Here is a 6,157-nt window from a genome sequence, read left to right as displayed (position 1 = left end):
TATATATATGTATATATATTTGTCCATATATCTTTATTTGAAATGTTCATTTTCATAGAGTTTGGTTTGCATTACGGTGGCCCAGTTTGAGGCTTCTAGACTTTATTAGCCCATCAATACTGAATACTTACTGGAACTCCTCGTTTATTCTGTTGTTGCCTTGTGTTGTGGTAAGTCTTTTGTGTTGGGTCAGGAGGGCAGGCCCTTTCACATGTTTCATAGATGATTCACAAAGGAGGTAGATTTAGGGGTGGTCAAAGGTCCTAGATCAAATTCCTGGATCTGGGTCTGGGTGCAGCTGAGTTGGTGAGCTCATGAGCTTTCCCATACCTACACCACCAGGGTGAGCTCTTCAGTACTGCCCCAGCTAGCTTACCCAGTGCTGTGGCTAACAGCGGGGAGAGTCTGATCTCCAGCTCTCATGCCCTTATGGTTGGATCATCCAGATCCACGCCACCAGAGCCAGCTTTACTATACTGCCCAGTCATAGTGCAGGGACTACTCTCTCTAATGTTGCAACCAATGAGAGGCTGGAATAGCAGTCCTGCTCTTACACTCTCAGGGGCTGGCTCACTTGTCTTCACCATCAGCTCTATTGTGTTGCCTTGGCAAGGCACATGGTAAGCTCTTGCAAGTGTGCAACTGGTGACAGGTAGGACCAACTTTCTTGATGTCATGACCTTGGGACCAGCTCTCCTGACTCCTGACAGTGGCAAGGGTGAGGGGGTTGTAGAGCATCACAGCAGCGGAGTGGCATGCCTGGCTTTTTAAATGCGGCTTTGTGGACCAAAATCAAGTTTTCATGCTTGCAAAGCAAGGACTACCTCAAATTATATTTCATAACCCCTTCTTAGTTCATGTTGTCTTCTAGTAATTTAATGCCTCTGGACTTTGGTTTTTACTCTTCCAATAGAGTATTTGTATCCAATGATCTACAAAGTCCTTACAAGTTCTGAGACAAATCCTGAAAGTTAAGGATAACTGGAGGAGTTTCTTTCGCTTGTTCTTTCTTCCTTCCTTCCTTTCTTTCTTTCTTTCTTTCTTTCTTTCTTTCTTTCTTTCTTTCTTTTTCCCTTTCTTTCTTTCTTCCTTTCTTCATTTGTTATTTTTTTTCCTTCTGAAACAGAAGTCATGATATGTAGCTCTGTATTGCTTTTTTTCATAAACATTTGGAATTTTATTTAAAAAAAATCACAACCGTGAACATTGTTAAAATTAGAGGCCCTCTTGGTTTTCCACAATGATACTGAGAATTCTCACAAGGGGTATCCATTATTAAGTCTTAAAACAACCATTTTAAAAAGGAAAAAAAACCAAAAACAAAAAAAACTCAGCACAATATTTAACTTGTTTTAATGTTTCTTCACAAATAGTGAAAATACTAAAGTACAGACAAGGTATAATCATAATGTTGTCGCCAACATTATAAATATGGAATTATAAATTTAAAACATTTTCTGGTTTAAAAAAATAAATCTGGTCGTCAATGCAACTCTGCATGTCTCTAGTAGGGCCGTTCTCTGCATTCCTGACGGTGCTAGCCTTTATCCATTTTCCCACATCCTCCACATCTGCCTCTTCTTCCTCCCATCTGTTCCATTAAAGGTCCAGGAGGCCCCCCAGGACCACCTCGTCTTCCTCTACCAAAGTCACCTCAGTCCATGCAATGGCCACCTTGGAAGCCCCCTCCGTCTCCACCTCTGCCACCTCTGAACATTCCTCCAGGATCACCCTGGTCCATGAGTCCACCTCTTTCTTCCTCCTCTCATGCCACCAGGGCCTCCTCGGACACGATCACCACCCGGAGGTGAAAAGGGTGACAGGAGGTCCTTGGGCTTAGGGACCTTACACTGGTTGCATTCTGTTCTCCAGGTGAAGTTCTGATTTCCACAGCACGGATTAAGACATTGCCAGTCTCCAGCTCCGTGCTGGACATTTCTTCCTCCAGAGTGGTTCTTTCTGTAGCCTCAGGGCCCTTTTGGAGGGAAGCCTCCTCTGTCTCCTCCACGGCCTCCCATTCAATCCATGGGTCCCCCAGGACGTTCTAGGCTACCAGGACCTCCACGAAGTGGTGGTGGTATCCCTCTGCCCTCACGAGGTGACATGCCACCCCGCATGCTGTTCAGCGGAGGCTTCTATCTGGCAAGAGAAACTTTAAGTTTGCTTCTTTGAAAGTCTTTCCCATCAAACCGTTCCACAGCAGCCTTGGCAGTTGGTGGATCCTCATAGGACACTGTGGCATGACCTTTCGACTTTCCTGTCTCCTTATCCAGGTTAATATGGATCGTGCGTTGTCCGGTTCTCTTGTTCATCTTGACAACCCCACAGTGCTTAAAGAAGTCTGCCAGATCATCCAGAGTCACATTGTCATTTAATCCTCGCACATAAACTGCACTGTTGTCAAAGTCTTCATCGGGATCTACAGGAAAGCCTAGATCGAGATCTAGTCCTTCATCCATGGATCCACCAGGCTTATTGAAGCTGCCTCGCTCTCCAGCGCCCATTCCACCATGTCCTCCTCCCCACCCACCTCTGCTCATGCCTCCACGATCAAATCCCCCTCTTCCCCTGCCCTGGTTATCAGGGCCACTCAAGCTCCGGTTATCTCCTGGTCCGGAAAAATCCTCCAGACTCCTGTCCATAAACACCCATGCTATTGGGGTGGTCCTGTTGGAATGAACTCTGCTGCTGGTAGCTGCAGCTCTGTTGGCTATATTGACTTGGAGCCTGGCTGTAGGATCCAGTCTGAGGGGAGTAACTAGTGCGAGGCTGCTGCCCATAGCTGCTTTGTTGACCATAGCTACTCTGCTGTCCATAGCTGCTCGGCTGCCCATGAGTGATCTGCTGAGAGTAACTATTCTGATCGTAACTAGTTGGCTGTGAAGAGGAGTAGCTGTAGGAGGATAAGATGGAGGCGCGGTGACTGGCTGCATTGGGTAGCTCCCAGGAACCTGGGGATAACTGTAGTTACTCTGTCCATATCCTAGACTGGGTTGGTTATAACCCCCTGTGCTAGATTGAGGTTGACTAGTCTCAGCAAGCTTGTTACTATCCTGTGGTCTTGTGCGTACAGTGGCTGCTGGCTGTTGGCCATAGGCTGAGTAGGCAGGCTGGGTGCCATATGCAGACTGAACTGAACAAGAGGCCCACGTTGTGGTGATGGTAACAGTGGTGGTGTCATAAGTCCCCGTGCCATATCCTTGGACAGGCTGACTTTATGCCTAGGGGGGGTGGTTGGAGTGGTATAACCCGTAGGAGGCTGTCCGTAAGAAGTTGCATATGCAGTCTGCTGGTAGGTGGGAGTGCTCCGAGCCTGGGTATAACTGACATGAGTAGGCTGTCCGTGGGTTCCATAGTTTTGCTGCCCATATGCCTGGGTGGTCTGTGCATTGAGTTGGCTGGGCGGTGTAAGCACTGTAGCCCTGGTGGGCTGCAGCTTGGCTATAGGTACTTCAATCCATGAACGCCATTTTCTTTTCTTCCTCCTCGTTATGTACTGCTTTTTAAAACATCCCCACAGTTAGTGTGGTGAGAAGACCATTGCAACAGTCTTGAAATACAAGCAGTTTATCTTCTGATGTTTCTCAAACAGCTGTTTCACATTCGTACACGCAGTGATTTCACAGGCATATAGTTTTTGAAGGAAGTGGCGTTTTTCTAATTTTAAATAGGTCAATCAGTTGAGTGAGTATTGATGAACAAGCATTTACTATAACCATGTCTCAGGGAATGCCAATCTATATCGAACATGTGTCATGCCTAAGAGATTTCTTAATTAACCTGCTGCTACTGTCAATGAGAGTTCAATGTTGTTTCAAGACGGTCCCACAGCATAAGCACATGGACTTTTCTTGTTTAAACTGTTTGTATTGGTATTCCAGGAGCACAGTATCTTTTAATCTTTTATTTGGCTTATCGAAAGCTATATAATTAATGAAGAATGTCTAAATGTTTGGCTTGAAATCTGTGAAATGCTAGTACCTATAATATTTTAATACCTTGTTGCTAATATGTTGAAATATTAGAAGTTCTAAGGCACAAGTTTTGGTGGATGACCTTATTTTGTCACTTGATACCATGCTGTAACTATCACTTTCATTCTGGAACACCAACCTTATACATATTTTATCTTGTATCAAATTTGTTTTAGTTTACCTGAAAAATAACTATGAGATGTAATATGTTTTATTTATTATGCCATATTTATTATAAATGTATTCTTCCTTAATATGACAGCATTAAAAATTAAAGGATGACAGAACAAGAAAATTCATAAAGTCCTCTAATATTAAGTATAGGGTTTGCTAAGGTTTACAGATACACCACCCAGAGCAAGATATGAAGCATGTCTTAAATTCATGGAGTTTCTTATCCTTGAACTATCTTCTTATGGTAGTTCCTAGGCAACCATTCTGGTTCCACGACTAAATGTATTAGATTTTAAAATAATTCCACATGAAGATAGAATAGAAGTTTTCTCTTCCAGGTTTTTGAAAAATTGGTGTGAACAGGAGACATGAATAAATTGCCACCAGTCAACAGCAGTTTTAAGTTCCATACAGCAGTAAGTTTAACTATCATGGGTTTTGTACATTTGTTCTTTAGCGTGTTTCTGCTAGTAAAGTGTATAGTCATTTATAACACATTTGTAGTCATAACTGTCCCTGCAACTTTGCTGTCCATTTTAAATGCCATTCCATTAATATACAAGTTGCCTTGCCCAAGTTTATGAGCATTCATGTGTAAGTCTGTACTACATTAATTTTCTTATAGTGTGTAATATGTTACCACAAATTCAACAGATTAAATTAAATTCATTCCTAACCATTTCCATGTGGTAGGAACCTGATGGAGAAATAGCAAAGGTCCTCTAATCAGATTTCTCCAGACTGAAAATTAATTTGCCTGAGAATTTTACTATTTATAATGTCTTTGACTTTTACAAGATCTTATGTCAGAATGCTGAGGATGAACACCCTTCTGAATAACTCGAATCAGTATAGTAATCCTACGTCCAATTTCGAAGACACTTTCCCCACCATGTGTCAAAAGCCTCAAGTTAGATTATAAAACACGAACTGAACAACTGTCCCGCACTTTCAATGTTGACTGCATTGTACTTTTGGCTGAAGAGGAATAATTAATTAGAGGAATAAAAGACTATTATAGCTAGCTGAAGCTGTTAGTTATTGAGTGCTTATCATGCTCCATTATTCAATTAAAAGGTTGGGCATTTCATGAACTAAGACTCTAGTTCCTATTTATAGTCACGGGACCTTCAGCTTGCAGAAGCAATGTAAGCTACTTTACATCACTTAAGTTAGTATGAAGCAATAGACCACATTCTTTAGGATCTCATACATTTATGCTATTATATACTGTATTACATAACTGAATGCAAATTTGAACTAGATTTTGAGGGTATATAGACGTCAACAATCATATTATCAGAATTATAGCAACAAACAAATCAACAAATAAAACAGATGATTTAACCTGGCAGAGAATCAACGCTATCGTTTGAACTGTAGTATTCTTGATTATATAGCTGGATTCTACCGAGTGAATTTTTACCATGCCTTGGAATATTACTATTGGGTAATAATGTACTTTGGTAGCAGAGAGTTACATTTATAATCACTGTACATGCCTATGTGGAAGTGTGTATTACATCATGTTAGGAGCACACTCATTCTTTATGCAGAATCTTTTCATTTCTGGACCTTTGAAAGTGATTTCTTTGCAGTTTTCAAAAAAGAAAAGCCAATCTTACCAAAGCACATCACAGTGATTTTACTTCTTTGCTTGTTTAGAAATCTTAGTGTTGTGTTTGCAACCCACTGATAAAATGTGTCTGACTTTATGATTAATGAATTTCTTTTAAGAGAGAACTCACCTTCTTTTAATGTGTCTTATCTTAGTAAGCTGCCTTAAATTTTCTTAGAAACCAGGCAGAGTATGAATAAGCAAATGCATGAATAAAATTTAGGCAGGCAGTTTTACAAGGAACACTGATGAATTTGCTGATAGGCCAGAAGCTCTGAAATATGATCTCTTGATGTTCAGCTATCAGTCTTCCTAAGCCAAAGGGAACTGAAACCCTCAATCATTAACTTGGCTTTTGCTGTTGTCAATAGATCCCTCTGGCATTTCTTCA

General features: G+C 41.4%; 1 pseudogene; it reads right to left on the bottom strand.

Annotated features, from left to right (window-relative positions):
- Positions 1-1,306: 1,306 nt before the first annotated feature.
- Ewsr1-ps6 (EWS RNA-binding protein 6) lies at positions 1,307-3,470 on the bottom strand (annotated as a pseudogene).
- Positions 3,471-6,157: the final 2,687 nt, after the last annotated feature.

Source organism: Rattus norvegicus, chromosome 4 (assembly GCF_036323735.1).
Source record: "Rattus norvegicus strain BN/NHsdMcwi chromosome 4, GRCr8, whole genome shotgun sequence".
Classification (NCBI taxonomy): Eukaryota; Metazoa; Chordata; class Mammalia; order Rodentia; family Muridae; genus Rattus; species Rattus norvegicus.
This window is presented reverse-complemented; position numbering and strand designations above follow the sequence as displayed.